At 44.1% G+C, this 19258-nt stretch overlaps 1 pseudogene across 1 annotated transcript; it reads right to left on the reverse strand.

The window, feature by feature from the left end:
* Positions 1-13460: 13460 nt before the first annotated feature.
* On the reverse strand, positions 13461-14853 carry LOC307107436 (cytochrome b-c1 complex subunit 2, mitochondrial-like; annotated as a pseudogene). The gene has a single exon. The product of its transcript is annotated as a cytochrome b-c1 complex subunit 2, mitochondrial-like (transcript).
* Between the last annotated feature and the right edge of the window lie 4405 nt (positions 14854-19258).

The following is a 19258-nucleotide window of genomic DNA, read 5'->3' on the forward strand; positions in this document are numbered from 1 at the left end:
GTGTTTTGCTTATTGACCACCTAGGAATGATTTACAAGAAACTCCTATTGATAATGCTGACTTAATTTGGTTTATAGATGAATCTTATCTGAAAGATGAACAGGGACATTACCGAACTGGATATGCAATAACTTTTGTGGTGTGCATAATTGAAAGTCTTTATCTACCTGAAATAAGACCTGCCCAACAAGCTGAACTAATTGCTCTGATTCAGGCTTGTCAATTGGGCAAAGATCAAGTAGCCAATATTTACACTGATAGTTACTATGCATTTGGTGTAGCTCATGACTTAGGAATGTTATTAAGCAGTGAGGCTTTTTAACTTCCTCAGGGCAGCCTTAAAAAATGGAAAATAGGTTGCAGAATTATTATATGTCATACAGAAGTGAAAATAATTGACAGTTATAAATATTTTAAGACATTCCAAAGCTACAACCACAGAAGCAAAAAGAAATCATTTAGCCAATGCTGCAGCTAGGCAGGTGGCATTAAACAGTAATTATCCAAACCCAAGAATGCTCCTTGCTTTCTTGTTTATCAATAAAAGACTATCTTTTGCAGTTCCAATAGACAGCTGCAGAAGAAGGAAAGAGGATATGGCAACAAAAAGAAGGAACCTTTGATCCAGAAATGGTATGAATCAGAAGCCAATTTTACCTATAGGGAATTGATGAGCTATACGTTAACATGTACATGCGCTAACACATTGGGGTCCTGAAAATAAGATTTCATGAAATAAACAATATTACTGGAAACCTTCTGCTGTAGCTCGTACAGTGTATAGCAGATGTTCTATCTGTCCAAATATAACCCTGGAAAATCATTCCATGTGTCCCAAGGCCATTTCCCACATCCTTTCAATTCATTTGAAGTATGGTAATTGGATTTTATCCAATGCCACCATCTAAAGAATACAAATATGTGTTAGTTATGATTTGTATATATATTTTTTCACTGGGATGATGCATTTGCTTGCAGGATAGCAATAGCCTTAACAGTAGGTAAGTTATTATTTGCAAAAATTATTCCCAGTTGGGGAATTTCCTCTGAGTTAGTGATTGAGGGATTAATTTCACTGGGAAAATAATTCAATCCATTTGTAATATTTGACCTACTCTACAGTATTTTCCTTGTGCCTATCACCCCAGTTGTCTGGATCATGAATATGGTACAATTAAAAGTCAACTAAGTAAATTTTCAGAAGCTTTTAATGGCCCTAGGCCAAAGCTTTTCTTATGGTGCTCCTCAACCTGAAATTTACTTCTTTTAGTAAACACATATATTATATCCTCATTAAATAGTCACTGGTCACCCTATGCATCTGGATGAAGGGACATATAAAATCAGCCTTCCTAGAAGAAGACATTCTGCATTATTATCAAGAACTTATTAACCAGATTATAGGGACTGATAAATTAGTGACATTCATTTCACAAGTGCGCTTCGGGGAGATGAAGACTTCAAAGACCACGACTTACAACCAGAAGATTTTGTCCATTGGAAAGGACATTGATTAAAGACTCTTTCCCTTTGTTGGACGGGACCTTATCAGGTCCCAAACTTCAAATGGACATCTACCCTGGTCTCTGATTCTTGCCTCCACCTACAGTGGAGATCAAAGACTTCTTGAGGATGAGAAGTTGCTGACATCAGAGAAAGACATCTTTCTCAAAACATTGACAAGGCCTGTATACCTACAAATTGATGTTGAACTTTATTAATTTGACTAGCGTTCCCGTTGCAGGAAAAATCCTGCAATAGGGTTTCCTGCTGCACTCTACCCCGCCTTGCCTGCTCTCCTCCCTTGCCCCCGACCTGCGTTCTACGCCAGCCCCCCTGCTCTTCTAACTTCTCCGCTAGCCCGCTCTCCTTCCTTCTCCCCTGGCCCCGCCTCCGCTCCTCCCTTCTCCCCCGGCCCGCCTTCTCTGCCAGCCCGCCTGCTTTTCCCTTCTCCCCCGGCCCCGCCTCAGCTCTTCCCTTCTCCCCCGGCCCCGCCTCCACTCCTCCCTTCTCCCCCGGCCCCGCCCCTTCTCCCCCGGCCCCGCCTGCTCAACTTCCTTCTCCCCCGGCCCCGCCCCTTCTCCCCCGGCCCCGCCTCCGCTCCTCCCTTCTCCCCCGGCCCCGCCCCTTCTCCCCCGGCCCAGCCTGCTCAACTTTCTTCTCCCCCGGCCCCGCCTCTGCTCCGCCCTTCTCCCCCAGCCCCGCCCGCTCTCCTTCCTTCTCCCGCGGCCCCGCCTGTTCAACTTCCTTCTCCCCCGGCCCCGCCTCCGCTCCTCCCTTCTCCCCCAGCCCCGCCCCTTCTCCCCCGGCCCAGCCTGTTCAACTTCCTTGTCCCCCGGCCCCGCCTCTGCTCCTCCCTTCTCCCGCGGCCCCGCCCACTCTCCTTCCTTCTCCCGCGGCCCCGCCTCCGCTCCTCCCTTCTCCTCCCCCCGGCTTGCTTGCTTCTCTGCAGCTTTGCTCCCTTCTGCAGCTCTTGGCTTCTTTCTACGCTGTCGTGATATGCAAATTAGCCGCCATCTTTGTTGGGGTAATTTGCATATTCGTCCTGATTGGTTGGTGGGCGTGGCTTGGCTGGTGGGCATAGCTTGGGCGTAGCGAAGGTGCGGTCAATTTGCATATTTGTCTATTATTAGATAGGATTATCTATACCTGTCTGTTAATATTAGTCATAATAATAATTATACTTGTTCTTTGGGCTTTTCTCAAACCTTGTGTACATAATCCAACTGTTAATAATTGCTAAAGGTGTATAAGATTACATTTCTATTATCAATAATGCTCTTTTTATGGTTTCTCTTTTGAAATTTAGAAGGACTGCTATAGCAAAAAGAAGGAAAGGGATATATATGTTTTTAAGAGAAGTTAAAAGTAAGTAGTTTGTCCTAATAAGTTGGTTTTCTTTGAATGAGTAAGAGAAAAACTAAGAAGAATAAGGCAAGTTGTAGAAGGTTAGTGGCAAATAAATATTAAGAAAGAAATTTTATGTATAAATTCTAGAACCTAATTATGAAAATGTACTTACACCCTAACCCAACAAAAACTACTAATTATATTAATTCAAATGGAAGCTAAAGTGGCTATAAAAACATGGCCCTCTATAACTGCTGCTAAGGCATAGAAAATTTACTTGTGAAACTTACTGTCCTTCTGGCCTCTGGAATTTTTAGCTGGTAATTGTAATTTACAGCGTTGTGTTCTTACAGCTTGGTTCCTGAGTAAATCTTTAGGTTATAATTCCCAGTTGCACAACTAGCAGGAATCAGATTAATAATGGACAGCACTTGAGGGTTTCCAATGGGAAACCAATGGGCCATAGTAAATGGAAACCCATCTCATGGTCAGACTGTGAAAATTGGAGGTATATGGTGTGCCCTCAAACTATAAGTAAATATACTAGATGCAAAATACAGAGAAGGAAGACAGCAAAACCTGGATCATGATAGCTAGTAGGTTAGAAATGATCCAGAGTGTTTTTCTTTTTTAAAAAATATATATTTTACTGATTTTTTACAGAGAAGAAGGGTGAGGGATAGAGAGTTAGAAATATTCATGAGAGAGAAACATCGATCAGCTGCCACCTGCACACCCCCTACTGGGTATGTGCCCGCAACCAAGGTACATGCCCTTGACCGGAATCGAACCTGGGACCCTTGAGTCGGTAGGCTGACACTCTATCCACTGAGCCAAACAGGGCCAGAGTGTTGTTCTTAATGAAGGCTCTTAGACTTGACTGCCTCCCATATACCTGCTCTTCACTTTTGAGAAAAATTTGGCCTTGACTTCTATCCAAGGTCACAGTCTTGCCCTTTCCTCAGTGGTTGATCATTCAGCAAGACAAACACTGACACTAATAATTTCTAGGAATGAGCCTTCTTAGCACAGTGGGACCACATTATCCAATCCAAAATTTGTCATTAATGCATCCTCTGGATTGATTTATGACCAAAAGGGGAAAATGTGGACAAAAAGGGGCCACATACTAAACCTGATAAGCTCAGGGGAGGCCTGTATGGCAGCTTTACAACTCAGAGACCTAAAGTCACCAGCTAGGATAGTCTGAAATTAAAACTTTCTAACTGAAAGTGAGTAAATGGCTGGTAGTCATGTGCTAAGCTAGTATTGTAACAGTGGAAAATTGTAACCCACCTCACCAGTCTTTTGACATTGTTTCTGTAAATGCTGACTCTGAATATGTAGCTTATAGATAAATGGCATGTTTGTATAAGAATTCTAGGAACTAACTTCAGAAGATACAGACTCTGACCTTCAGTCATCCCAGTTCTGGGAGATTTGCTGACCTTCAACCATAGAACCAGGATGACATAAAACCAGGATGACTGATGCACACCAGACTATCACTTGTCCAGTTCTGAGGTCCTTATCGGAATGGCGTGTGCTGGACTGCACATAGAGAACTGTTCACCCCCCTCTCCTTGATTACTTTGTTCTGCTAGAAGAACAGGAGGAAACTCCAGAAAAAGAGCTAAATGAAATGGAGGCAAGCAATTTATCAGAAACAGAATATAAAATAATGATTTTTAGAATGCTCAATAGTATGAAAAAGCACATAGAAGCCATGCACAAGAACCAGTCGGAAATGAAAAAAAATGACATAGATGAGAAATAAAGAAAACCATGGAAGGAATAAACAGTAGGTTAGAGGAAGCAGAGGGTTGAATCAAAGACTTAGAAGACAAGAAATAGCATAAAATGTAACAACATCCGCATCGTAAGGGTACCAGATGGGGAGGAACTTGAGCAAGGCATAAAGAACCTGTATGAAGAAATAATGACCAAAAACTTCCTTAATCTGATGAAGGAAAAAGTCACACAAGTTCAGGAAGGACAGAGAGTCCCAATCAAGATGAACACAAAGAAACCGACACCAGGAAACATCATAATTAAAATGGCTAACATTAAAGACAAAGACAGGATCTTAAGGGTATCAAGAGAAAGACAGTCAGTTACTTATAAGGAAGCCCCCATAAGACTCAGCTGATTTCTCAACAGAAACCTTACAGGCCAGAAGGGAATGATATGTATAAGTATTCAAAATAATGAAAAGCAAGGATCTGAAACCAAGACTACTTTATCCAGCAAGGCTATCATTTAAAATTGAAGGTGAAATAGAGAGCATCTCAGAATTTTTAAGAAGGCTAATGGAGTTTATTACCACCAAACCAGCATTGCAAGAAAGGCTAATTGGACTGTGTGAGAAGAAGAAATGGAGAGAGAGAGAGGAACATAGGCCTAAAAAATAAATATGCCAATAAATAAATGCCTATCCTCTCTAATAAAATGGTAATATGCAAATTAACCATCACTCCGCTACACAAGCCACGCCCACCAGCCAAGCCACACCCACCAGCCAATCAGGGCGAGTATGCAAATTAACCCCAATCCAAGATGGCTATAGCCACAGAGAGCAAGGTTTCCCAGGTAACAGAGCAAGCCAAGCTTTCCATAGCCGTTGCAGGCCTAAGCCTCCACTCAAGCTACAAAGCTTCAGTTATAGAAGGTAAACAAATTGAAACAAATGGCGGCAGAATGGAGCTTGAGAGAGCAGGCCAGGGTTGCTGGCGGCAACAGGGGAAGCAAAGCTTTCCGCACACCCTGGCCGGGCTCACCCGCTTAAGGCTACAAAGTTTCAATTGTAGAAGGTGAATTAACTGCCACAGAAATGGCTGCCGGAGCCCCAGGCTTGGCTCCGCTCCAGGCTACAAAGTTTCAATTGTAGAAGGAAAATAAATTCCAGATACCAGGGCCTCCCCTTGGGTTGCCAGGGGGCGTGGCCGGCCTGCAAACCACCACAGGCCCCTCGCTCAGGCCGCCCCACACCCCAAGGGAACCCCCACCCTTATCTGTGACACCCTTCAGGGCAAACCAGCTGGCCCCCACCCGTGCACCAGGCCTCTATCCTATCTAATAAAAGATTGATCATCACTGCAACACACAATATAGCTGCCCCCATGTGGTCAAAGATCCTGCCCCCATGTGGACACAAGATGGCCACCACAAGATGGCCAGCAGGAGAGGGCAGTTGGGAGGCACCCAGCCTGCAAAGGAGGGCAGTTGTGAGGGACCAGGCCTGCAAGGGAGGGCAGTTGAGAGGGACCAGGTTTGCAAGGGAGGGCAGTTGGAGGTAATCAACCCTGCAGGAGAGGGCAGTTAGGGGTGACCAGGCTGGCACAAGAGGGAAGTTGGGGGCAAACAGGCTGGCAGGGGAGCAGTTAAGCATCAACCAGGCTGGCAGCAGAGTGGTTAGGGGGTGATCAGGCTGGCAGGCAGAAGCGGTTAGGGGCAATCAGGAAGGCAGGCAGGCAAGCAGTTGGGAGCCAGCAGTCCTGGATTGTGAGAGGGATGTCCGACTGCCCATTTAGGCCCGATCCAGGAGGGATGTCCGACTGCCCGTTTAGGCCCGATCCTGGATCGGGCCTAAACGGGCAGTCGGACATCCCTCCAGGAGTCCCAGATTGGAGAGGGTACAGGCTGGGCTGAGGGACAACCCCCTGCCGTGCATGAATTTCATGCACCGGGCTTCTAGTCAATAATAACCTTAAATGTAAATGGATTAAATGCTCCAACCAAAAGGCATAGAGTACCTAAATACAAAAGCATGATCCATATATATATACTGTCTACAAGTGACCTATCTCAGAACAAAATATTCACACAGGATGTAAGTGAAGGGATGGAAAAAATATTCCATGTGAATGGAAATGAAAAAAAAAAAAAAGCTGGAGTAGCAATACTTATATCTGACAAAATAGACTTCAAAACAAAGGCCATAAAAGAGACAAAAAAGGTCACTACATAATACTAAATGAGTTAATTAAACAAGAGGATATAACCCTTGTGAACATATCTTCACCTAAATAGGAGCACAGAAATCTATTTAAAAATTCCTAAAGGAATTTAAGAGGAGACAGCAATACAGTCATAGTGGTGGAACTTAACACCTCACTGACATCACTGGATTGATCATCCAGACAAGGAAAAGAGTGATCTTAAACCACACAATAGATCAGATGGATTTAATTGATATTACAGAGCATTTAATCCCAGAGCTGCAGAATATACATTCTTCTCAAGTGTCTATGGAACATTTTCAAAGACAGACCACAGGTTAGGAGACAAAATAAGTCTTAATAAAGTTCAAGAAAATTGAAATCATGTCAAGCATCTTCTTAAGATCACAATGGAATGAAAATAGAAACCAACTACAATAAAAATACTCAAAAACATTCAAACACACAGAGGCTAAATATATTATTGAACAGTGAATGAGTTACCATTGAGATAAAAAAAGAAATAAAAAACTTGCTGGAAACAAGTGAAAAAGAACACACAATAACCCCAAATCTGTGGCACACAATGATATCAGTCCAGAAAGGAAAGTTGATAGCATTGCAGGCATACTTCCAGAAACAAGAAAAATCTCAAATAAATGATCTTACCCTACAACTAAAAGAATAAAAAAGAGAACAAGAAAAACCCAGAGTAAGCAGAAGGAGGGAAATAATAAAGATCAGAATGGAAATAAATGAAGTAGAGACTAAAAATAAATAAATAAAAAATACAACAGATTTAAAAAAACCAAAAAACTGGGAAGAACCAAGATGGCAGTGTAGGTAAATGTCGGTATTCACCGCCTCCCACAACCACATCAAAATTATAACTAAAATACAGAACAACCACCATTTAGAATCACCTGAGATCTGGCTGAATGGAAGTCCTACAACTAGAGAAGTAAAGAAGAAAGCACATTGAGACTGGTAGAAGGGGCAGAGGCACGGAATGGACTGGTCTGGCACCCACATGTGGCGTCTTGTTTTTTTGTTTTTAAATGGAGAGATATCGTGGCTGTGGAGACCTCCCATGAGGAGCAAGGGGTCCCAGCCCCACACCAGATCCCCAGCCTAGGGTTCCAGGGTTGGGAAGAGAAGTCCCTGTAACTTCAGGATGTCAAAACCAGCGGGGATTGTGGCTGATTGACACAGATGCTGCTGGAGACCCAGGCACATGGACTTACGCAGACTTGATTCCTCTGGGCTCCAGTGCTGGGGCGGTGGCTTGAGAGAAACTTGAGACAATCGGGGAGGAACTGGATTGTCTGGCATCAGGGCAAGAACTTGGGGGTGGCTTTCTCCCAGACAGGGGTGCTCGCAGGGGTCATTGTTCCTGTGCTGGGACTGCCCCCCTCATAGAGCCGACTGGCAGCCATATCTGAGTTTCCATTAGCTTGGCTCACACTGTTCACTCTGCCCTGGTGATTCCCTGAGAATTGCGAGCTTGGTTCTCAGGAGGTTGGGGTCTAGGGATCTAGGATTTTAATAATTTCCAGTTGTTTTGCACAGCTAGCCAGGCCCTGGCGACTAGCTTTTGGGGATCACTGATCAAGCCCAACACTAAATGTATTTCCTTCTATTTCAATGTAAGAAAGTGACCTAGATAGATCTTTCAAGGCAGGCAATAATATTTTTCTTTTATTTTTGGTGAAGTGTAACAAACAAATAGAAATGCGGGCAAAAATCCAATGTACAAATTAACATAAAACAAAAATCCAGGTAACCCTCACCAAGGTCATGACATGAAACATTGCCAGCATGTTGGAAGTTACCCTCTACCCATTGCTCATCAAAATTTGTGCTCCCACTGCCAGGTCACAGACCCTCAGGGTCCCAGTCCAAAGAAGGGTTGTTTTATCAGGGTTCTGCCTAAGTCTTCTCCACCCCCACCTCTCTCAGCCGAGAGCTATCTCCCAGATGTTTCTTGTGGATAGGCAGTCAGTCCTTCAGGTTGTTGGTGGGGGTGATTCTCCAAGCCTCCAATCTTAGGGACACTGGATTCAAATTCTATCCCTCCCACAAACTGGATTGCTATATAGACTTCCCTAGTTCCTGTTTCCTCTGCAAGCAGCAATGTTCAACTTTGGCTTTTAAAAGTACCTGGAAGCACTTTAAGCTTCTGATGCCCAAGCCACACCCCAGACTAATTGCATCAGAATTCCTGGGGTAGGGTGCTGACATCATCATAGTTTAAATAGCTTCCCATGTACAAAGTACTGTCTTATCACGATGACCAGTTGAAGTATTTGCCAGTGTTGCATAGTGTACATGTTTAGTTTCACTTTGATGTAATGTCTTTGAGTTCAGTCATTGCCACTGTGAAGGTCACAGCACGTCTGTGACGGTAACTAACCACTGGGATGGTCCTCCTGGAATAGTTGACTTAAGAGGAAGCAAATTGGCTACCAAGCAGGAAGGGCAGGAAGAAGTGCTAATCTGCTTGGTGTTGTCCCTAAAGAGGTGAAAAGCCAGAGGGCAAGAATCCTACTCTGAATAAACCCAGAAGTAGAAAAGGGAAGAAAGCTGGATTTTGGCTGTCCCAGTACAGTATTAACAAACCAGTAAGTACTAAGGAGTTCAGAAGACATATTGGAATAATCAGTTTGCCAACTTCTCTTGCAACAGGGTAAAACTTTCTGGGTAAGAGCCATTAACTGGGTAATCCTGAGTTGTCTAGTCTTCCTGCTCCGGCAGATCCAAACTTCTGCTAGCAGCCTTCTGAATGAACAGACACACCAGTGGCCAATTCCTTTCCTAAAGGACATCACTTCACCCAATCACACATCCCTTTATTCCTGAGAATCAAGGAAACCTTTAATGCTTACAGGTATGCATATGTTTATTCAAAAAGGCAGAGCAGAAATAGGACAAAGGGCAATGATTAGTTGCTTTCAAGAAATGGTTTCTGGCTGTAATGAGTGACTCATGCCAACCGTGAAATGTCAGTTTAAGCGTCCCACGGGAACAAGGAACAGCTGAGCTCACTTTTCAACAGAGACAGCAAACATGAACATCATGCCCATGGCAAAAGACTGCTGAACGTCTTTCCTACTGAATACCTTTTCCTTTCGAGTCTGTGTTGAGCTTAAGAATCTTCCTCATTAGGGCTATTGAGGCCTTTTTCTCCTGTTAGCCTCTTTATAGTCCTCACCTCTACCCCTGCCTGCTTTCTTTTCACTGGGACCAACATAATTCCATGTGACAGTTCTACCCTACTCATGCTGACACTGTCTAGTCCAGTGGTCACCAACTGGTGGTCCGCAGACTACTGGTTTCTGTGAGGTCCGAAAGGTTGGTGACCACTGGTCTAGACTGGTTCCCATGGAATGGTGGGTTATGGGATCCTATCTTCTAACACAGATAATCATCCAGGCTCTGGTACCTCACTGAAGTTGGGAACACCAGATTCTCAGATCAGGAATCTGGACATTGCACAGAGACTGTTAATTAGTGTGGGATACATCATCTTACAATGCACATGACAGCTTCTCTCCCACTCCCAACCCCCAACAAAAAATCATCTGGCCCCAAATGTCAATAGTGTTGAGAAACAAAGCACAGCTATCAAAGTGTATCTCACCAAGACTCACAAACAAACAAATGATAGAAACAAGGTATAGGGATCTAAGCTCAGATCATTTAACTCAGTGGTCGGCAAACTCATTAGTCAACAGACCCAAATATCAACAGTACAACGATTGAAATTTCTTTTGAGAGCCAAATTTTTTAAACTTAAACTTCTTCTAATGCCACTTCTTCAAAATAGACTTGCCCAGGCCGTGGTATTTTGTGGAAGAGCCACACTCAAGGGGTCAAAGAGCCGCATGTGGCTCGTGAGCCGCAGTTTGCCGACCACGGGTTTAACTCATTTAGCTCATTCAGACCATCTGCTCCAAGACTGACTCCTTCCAGTGACTCTGCTCCTTTACAAATTCTGACCGATCCCTGACAAGGCCATCTGTGACTACATCAGCTCTCACATTCCAAGAGGACCTTCCATAACTCCACTGTTTTGAGGAGCCTCACGGGGCCTCTGGTGCATTTCTTGGTTGCAGCAAGTTCAATAAAACTAACGTGTTATTTTTTTAAACTGAGGAATAATTGACATCTAACATTACATTAGTGTTAGGTATACAACATAATTGTTCAACATTTGTGAGAGGATCACAAATCCAGTTAACATCCATCACCATACATAGTTACAGATTATTTTTTGTGATAAAGACTAAGATTTATTATCATAGCAACTTTCAAATTTGCAATATAGTATTATTAACCAGTCAGTACGCTAATCTATATATATAAAAGGCTAAGCGATTGTCTGACTGTCACCTATGATGCCCAATGACCACCAGGGGGCAGACGCTCAACGCAGGAGCTGCTGAGCTGTGGTGACTTGGCAGCAGTGGTTCTCGGGTGATGCATCCCAGAACCAGAGAGGAGGGAGCCTGATTTAGGGGTGCATCACCCGAGAACCGCCCTCTTGTACTCTGGGACTCCTCGGGGATATTGGAGAGCCGGTTTCAGCCCAATCCCTGCAGGCCAGGCTGAGGTAACCCACCTGCCAGAGGGACCCTGCTCACTCTGCAGATGCCCTTCGAGCCACGGCACCACCCCAGATGTGGCTGGCAGGGGAGGGACTGTGGGAGGTTGGCTCCAGGGCATGTCTGGCCCATCTTACCCAGTCCCGCCCCACTGGCCACCTTCTAATTAATTTCCTTTCAATGTGCACAAATCCGTGCACTGGGGCAGTAGTATTATTATAATTTTTTTTTCAGATATGATCCTGGTTGCTTTTGGTTGGAGGGCTTAAACACTGGGCATGGAATATAAATAATTCCAATGCAGGGGACTAAGTCCTTTAATTCAGGCATGTTCAAAGTGTCTTAGAAACAAAGAAATGTTCTGCTTGAGAAATTAGAGGAATGATTTTCAGTAAAGATACTTGACGTAGGTCCTGAATAATAAAAATGGTTTTGGTGAAGTGGAAGTGAAGGAAAGCTTTATCACAGGGAGAGGAGTAATATGGACAAAGGCAGGGAGGCATGGAATTAGAATTAGCAAGCAATTCTGAGTGTCTGAAACATGGGATTCAGGGCAGGAAAAATAATCTAGACAGGCAGGAAGGGCCAGATCATGCAGTACTATTAAAGGTGTCCCTGATATAATAGCTACACTGGTTGTATTTAACAGGGAATGTAGTAAAATGTGACCAATGCCTGAATTTTAACCTGGGATCCCTGCAGACCTGGATTTGTAGAACTTTTTACTTCCTTCATGCTAGTTCTTTATCTCTTTTCTTATGGAATAGTCATGTGGGACTCTAGTGCCATCTAGCACTAAGAAAGGTAAAGGCACATTTCCATCAGGAAAGCCTTTGAGTGCAATGGGGAAATTAATTCTTAATATTTAATTTTGTATATGCCTTTTCTAGTGATGATATATAGTAACAGGACTTGGTTTCCTCTGCGTGGAAATCCTCTTCTCTTTCCCTTCACCAAATCCTATTAATCTTTCAGCATTTTTATCTGTCAAATGTTCTCACAAAATCATCCTATTCCACTTTAATGCAATTATTACATTTAAAAATTTAGCTCAGCTGGCACATGGCTCAATGGTTGAATGTTGACCTATGAACCAAGAGATCACAGTTTGATTCCAGGTTAGGGCACATGCCTAGGTTGTGGGCTTGAACCCTAGTTTGAGATGTGCAGGAGGCAGCCAATCAATGATTCTCTCTCATCATTGATGTTTCTATCTCTCCTTCTTCCTTCCTCTCTGAAATAAATAAAAATATATTTGAAATTTTACATTTATTATGGTGAGCTGATTAAAGTTGTCTCTCTCTTAAATACCCATAAGTGAGCAAGTTTGTCTTTGGTTTGCTCACCATTATCTTCCAGCACTCAGCACTGGCTCATTAAAATAGCATAAATGAACAAACCGATGATGTCATGCTTTTTACACTTTGTTGTTATTTACACCCTGCCTTTATAATTCCAAGGGTAACCTTTTGATATGCTAACTAAAATTTTTTAACATCTACTGAAATCGGCCCCAATGATCCTCAGTTTCTTTTGCCTGCGGCATAAAGCCAAACACAAGACACAGGTACTCCTAGAAGGAAAGTGATTTATTCAGGTGCTGACTTCCTGAGTAGATGGCAGGCTCAGGCCTTAACAACCATCTTAACATCTCAGGGTAGGCAAAGGGCTTGTATAGAGGGATCATGGAAGGAGGGAATTAAGGAATTTTGGTCATTTGCAGTTTCACATTCCAGCTCTTGGGTGCTTTTGATACTTTTATGTGTGTCAGTGTCTGGTGTTTTGTTTTGTTTTTCTCTCGGCAGTTTTTATTTCTCGGGATAGGATGTTGCAGGCCTGGCCACCCATCAGCATCTGATACACTCCTGTGGTTGAGGCCAGTGAAAAGGGGACTCCTGGAACTTCTGTTGCCTGTAACATGCTTACATATGAAACTATTAATATTTTAGGCTATAAGTTTTTTTTACACTTAGAATATTTTATTGACTTTAGGTAAGCAGGGAACAATTTCTTGCATTTATACTTTTTAAGATATTTCACCTCACTGAAAACCAAGACAGATGTTACATTACGGACGTGGAACTTTCATGTGTTTGCTGCTCTCGGTTGAGAAAATGTCCAGCTCTTTCCTACAATGTGTTTCAGGTTTACAGCTCATAACAAAAGGTGTATGCCCCAAATTTCCACTTGCTGCCATTGACTTCTGGCCAGAAACAAACTTCTTTGCAGCATTTAGACATCAGCGTCTGCTACTGAGTTAATCTGCTGAAGGACTGTGGATGGTGGCACGTAGGAGCCAGCAACGAGAGCATGAGACCCAACTTCATCCAGGAAACCTTCAGAAGAAGACTCCACTGAAATTAGGTACCCAGCTTTCAGCTTGTTCTTGGCAGCCTGGACATCTGTGCTGGAAAGGTTTCCTTGAGCAATTGCTTTGACTTGGTTGTAGGCAGCCTTGATAACATCTTCAGCAGCTGCAGCCTGCGAGATAGTACAAATCCCAAAAGCCCAGAATCCGAGTAACTGGCATTAAAAGCAGAAACGTCACATGGCTTGGCAACAGCTTGGTACAGAGAGCTGGTGGTGTTGCTGCCCCGCCTGACATGTGGTCCGGCGCCAAGGACATGCTGGAAAACACTAAATGCATTTGCTTCTGCACTTCCTGTGGCAGCACTCTCTGCTACAAAGGCTGCATGAACAAGACTGTCTCCATTCTGCTTCCGAATTTCACCTCCACGGTATCTGGCCTTTGCACCTGATAAACCAAGCCCAACCCTCATGTTCAGAAACCGTTCAGCAACTTGCTTCAGAACAGGATGACTCACAACAAGTCCAAACAAAGCCATTCTTGCACTTGTAAAATGATTCTGAACATAGTGATGATACTCATCTGGTGTCACTTTTCCAATCCTATAATCAGGACAATACAAGGAATTAGCCCAGGCATTTCGGTAAGCTGCAGCATGCAGATTTTCAATGATATGAGCCTGTGGATTCTGAAGAGCCACAGCTTTGTCAGTCCTCAGCTGAGACTGAAGGGCTGCCACCTCCCAACGATGAAATTCAGGTGCTGTGGTGACACTGAGCAGGAACTCCATTAGAATTTCCATGTCATCCCGCAGGCATTCCAGTGTAGGCCATGTTTTCTCTTGTGGAAGTCACACTTAATTTACCACTAATGGCTTCAATTCCACGGGTTATCTTAAAAGATGACGCTCTCTTTGTAGTCAGACTAGATGCAAGATGAAGGAAATGAGAGGTTCCTCAGTTGTTAAAATCCTTCTACCGACTGCCAGCTTTAACGAACAAACCAATTCTTGATGCAGGAGCATAGTTTTCCAGAGACTCAATCACTACACCATTTGGTAATTTGGTAAACTCAAGGTCCTGGCTTTCACTTTGGGAGCAACTTTGAGGGAATAAAATCTCGAGAAGGACCCGGCTCTGCTTAGCAGATTCATGGCCCCAAATTCCTCTGAGCCATGGTCACCGGCTGAAAGGCCTAGGCTATAAGTTTTTTGTTAGTATATTCTTATTTTTAATTCTTGGCTAGTTAGATAATTAAATGTGAGTTATTGTTGTTTTAAATATTCTATACCTTGTTACACCACAGCTGAAAGTCTTTTTGTAAGTAAGGTTTTATTGAGCCAAAAGTGCTAGCCAAAAGATAGGTCTTGGGGCATAGAATCTAAACCAACAGGGTTAGCAGTGGAAGTGGGGTTCTTGGGTTACTGCTGGAATAAGCATTTCTGGAGACCCCTGTGGGAGGATGAGATATGGTAGAAAGCTTTATTTCCGTGGAATTACATCCCTTCAGTAAAGCTAGAAGCAGAGTCAGAGTCTAGTTTCCTTTCCATGTTGCGGCTGGGTCCAGGACACCATCAAGCTAGTTGTAGTCCACTAGTCCATTGTGTGTAGGGCAGTGGTCGGCAAACTGCGGCGGCTCGTGAGCCAAGGTTTGCCGCTCTGTTGACTAATGAGTTTGCCGACCACTGGTGTAGGGGTTCACATGGCCATAGGCCACACAGGAGAATACAGGAGGGTGTGCCCCAAGCCACAAGGGTACCAAAGGTCCTGAAAGCACAGGAGCACAAGAGCATAACAGAGTGAGTTTCTTTGTTTAGGGGATTAAATCTTATTGCGTTTGCAGTGGCCACCCCCATTTTGGCCAATTGATACTGTTGTAATTAACCTATCTTACCTAATAATAGACAAACATGTAAATTGACTGTACCTCCTCTATGTCCACAGCCAATCAGGAGTGAGTATGCAAGTTAACATGACAAAGATGGTGGTTTAATTTGCATATGCATGCACGGAGCAGCCAGGCGGGGTGGGATGCCTGCTATGAGGGGGAGAGTGGAGCGGAGGGAACTACAGGAGCGGTGATCTGGCTGGGAGCGGGGACTAGGTGGCTCCTGGGCGGCCCGGGAGTGGGGACTTGCAGGCTCCCGGGCGGCCGGGAGTGAAGCCAGGGAAAGGAAGGCCTATTCTTGCACGAATATAGTGCAACGGGCCTCTAGTTTATTAATAACAGGAAGGGAGAGGCCAAATGTTATATGTCATTTAGGCAGCTTCACCAGGAAGCTAAAGTTTTACACTCCCCAGGGAACCATCAGTACATTCCCCACAGATCCCTGGGGGAAGGGACTGGACAGGGAGAAGAATAGACGCATGCCCAGTAAAGTTGGGGTGACCTTGGGAAGGTACTTGCCTGTCAGTCCCACTTGGGAACAGGTCATTGGTCAGAATGGTCACTGCAAGGGTGTGAAATTTGGGATATTTAATCCCCTAAATAAAGGAGTTTGCCCTCCTGCTTTCTCTTATGCTCTTGGCGCATTGTGCTTGACTCCTGGCTTGTAGGGCTCTCTTGCCCCTGCTTCCTGGCATTCTCCCAAGTGGCCATGAGCCATGTGGACCTCCCAGCCCGCCCCCCCCCCCCCCCCACACACACACATACATTGGACTAATGGACTACAACCAACTTGATGCTGAACTGGACCTGGCTGCCACATGGAATGGAAACTGTGGACACTGGCGTTGCTTCCGGCTCTACTGAAACCCAGCTGCACTTCCTCTATAACTGGACTAAGGGAAATGGGACATTAGAAATGCAGATTTAATTCTGTGCAAACAAAGATCACTCATCCTCCTGGGCTAGTCTCAGAACATTCTTTTTCTGAAGGTATCATAAGGACCCCACCCCCAGCACCTAGTGAGGAAGAGTTTACCCCAATTTCTCCAATAACACAATGACCTCTGTTCCCAGGTGTGATTGGCAGTAAGCACCTTCGCTAGTCCCCTGAACTTTATTGGGCATGCATCTATCTTCTCTTTGCTCCTTTCCTGTTATTAATAACTAGGTTAATTACCAGCAGCATGGCTAGGTAGAAAAGACAGCTTCTCGGTGGTCCCAGAGTTTTGTAAGCATTTTATACATCAAGTAGGGGGAAGGGAGAAGTAAGTGGTAATATGAAAGAATTCACATGAGTTATAGGCAGTGAAGTTGGGGAAGGTGAAACGGGCCAGCCCTGGGATAGTTGCAGAGATGGAATAAAGAAATGTCTGCTCTTGTAGATTGGTTGGGGGTAGCAGACTGAAAAGCCCTCCCGTAAACAAGTGGGACTCCTGGAGTTAGATGTATGAATGAAAAAAAGGGGCCAAATACTACGCCTGACAAGCTCAGGGGAGGCCTGTGTGTCAGCCTTACAAACTCAGAGCCTTATAGTAACCACACAGGATGGTCTGAAAGGAAAACTTTCTTTTAAAAAAATATATTTTATTGATTTTACAGAGAGGAAGGGAGAGGGATAGAGAGTTAGAAACATCGATCAGCTGCCTCCTGCACGCCCCCTACTGGGGATGTGCCCGACACTAAGGTACATGCCCTTGACTGGAATCGAACCTGGGACCCTTTAGTCCACAGGCCAGCACTCTACCCACTGAGCCAAACTTATTAGGGCTGAAACGAAAACTTTTTAATTAAAAGAGGTTCATGGTGGTAGTCATGTCATAAGGCAATATTTTTCCCTAACAAAGGTCAATTAACTAAGCCTGCCTATTGTCTTTTTGTATCTAGGGTAACATACCTGATAAATATGCCTTTGCAATAACAGAGTAATTTTCCTTTTGCTGGACCCCTCAAAGCACAGGCACTGAACCTGCAGAGTGGAGACCAGAAATCCCCTCATTGTATGGTTATGCTAATTGCTGACTGCTAACTATCCTGTACCCACCTATGTAAAAGAAGTATGTGTCTATCATTTTACTTTTTATCCAATCCCAGAGGTTCCCCCACCCATTCTCCTTAATCAATCACCAATGGATTTCATGTAACCCACTTAACATCTTTTCTTTTTATTGTAATGCATAAAATAAGGTGCAAAACTACCATTTTTTTCTGAAGCATTTTCTCAATCTGTTGAGGTTTTGTTCACCAGCAATTGTCCTCAGTTTGGCTCAAATAAACTCATAGAAATCTCTATACATTTGAACGTTTCTTATGTTTCTTATTGGTGCCTGGCTAAAATAACCTGTGGAAATATCCACCTGGAAATCAATCTGCAATTCCAACAGGCAAAACAGGGATGTGAGAAGTGTTTTTGCTAACTGGTCAGCATCCATTAACAGACTAGCAGTTCTGTCTCTTTCACTCTCCTGCTGTAATTTAATTTAGAATTTTTTTTCTTATCACTTTCATAAACTTTATCAAATGTCTGTTGTAATCATCACAAAAAGATTTTAACGCTCAACATCTGGCCTTAACCATATGGACATTTTCCAGCCTATTTTCCCCTTAACCAGATCTGTTCAGACAAAGTATAATTTTTAGGTGAGGGTTGTTGCCCTGCTGTATCCTGTTACAGGGCAGTGAAAAGCTAGGGAAATTTCAGGACAAGAAGAATAGGGAAACCGAGACAGGAAAGTTAAAACAAGGCCAACCAGTGTGTGCAATTTGCAGCTGGCTTGTAAATAACAAGCCATTATCTTCCCCAAAACAAGGACACTTGGGAGCTAATGGTTAAAAGCCTCTCTAACCAGAGACTACAGAAAAGGAGGGGAAAAGGAGAGAGGAAAAAGGGCAGTTTTACTCCCTAAGCAGAAAAGCCAGCAGCAGTCTCAAGGCTTGGTAGGATAAAATTGCCAGGTGCTTCTCATGAATTCTGGGAAGGCCATAACAAAGTAAAAAGGGACCTTGAGAATTAATGTGTACCAAAATATTCAGCAGAGGAATTCTGAAACCTATAGACAGGAAGGTATATAACGCTTTGGACCCCCACCCACCTTGCTCTTCGGGTAAGCCGAGAGCCCACCTGCGCTTTACAAACCAGAAGTCTTTGCTTGCTTCTGTAATAAATTTGCTTGCTTTAATAAAATTGGCTTCATCACAGCGCAATCACCTGGCGTTTTCTCATTTAAATTCATTTATATGAGAAGACAAGAATTGAGATTGGGGACAGCCCTCTCCCAGTGACTCAGGTGTCTGTGAGAGGTGCCTCTAACATCTCCAAGAATATGAAGTTACTTTTTACGCTGCCTGTAGGAACCCCCGTCTTTGACATCCAATAAGCTGCACCAGCCTCTTTACCGACACAAACCACCACCACCTCACTGCCCACGTGCACAGCAATTATTGTCATTCACCATCAGAAACGAAAAGAAATGAAAGCAGGCAGCGCAGGGGCTGCACCAGGCGGCGGGCGTTTGGGCTCCAGAAGCCCGAGGCCAAGGCGCTCCCTCTGGACCGCAAACCCCCAGGAGGCGGGGAACCGGCACGCGGGCCGCTGGAAAGCGCCGGGAAGGCCCACTGAGTGACAGCCAGCAGACAGGAAGGGGCGGGGCCAGAGTGCGTAGCTTGGGCGCGCG

Source organism: Cnephaeus nilssonii, assembly GCF_951640355.1.
Source record: "Cnephaeus nilssonii genome assembly, chromosome: 11".
Classification (NCBI taxonomy): Eukaryota; Metazoa; Chordata; class Mammalia; order Chiroptera; family Vespertilionidae; genus Cnephaeus; species Cnephaeus nilssonii.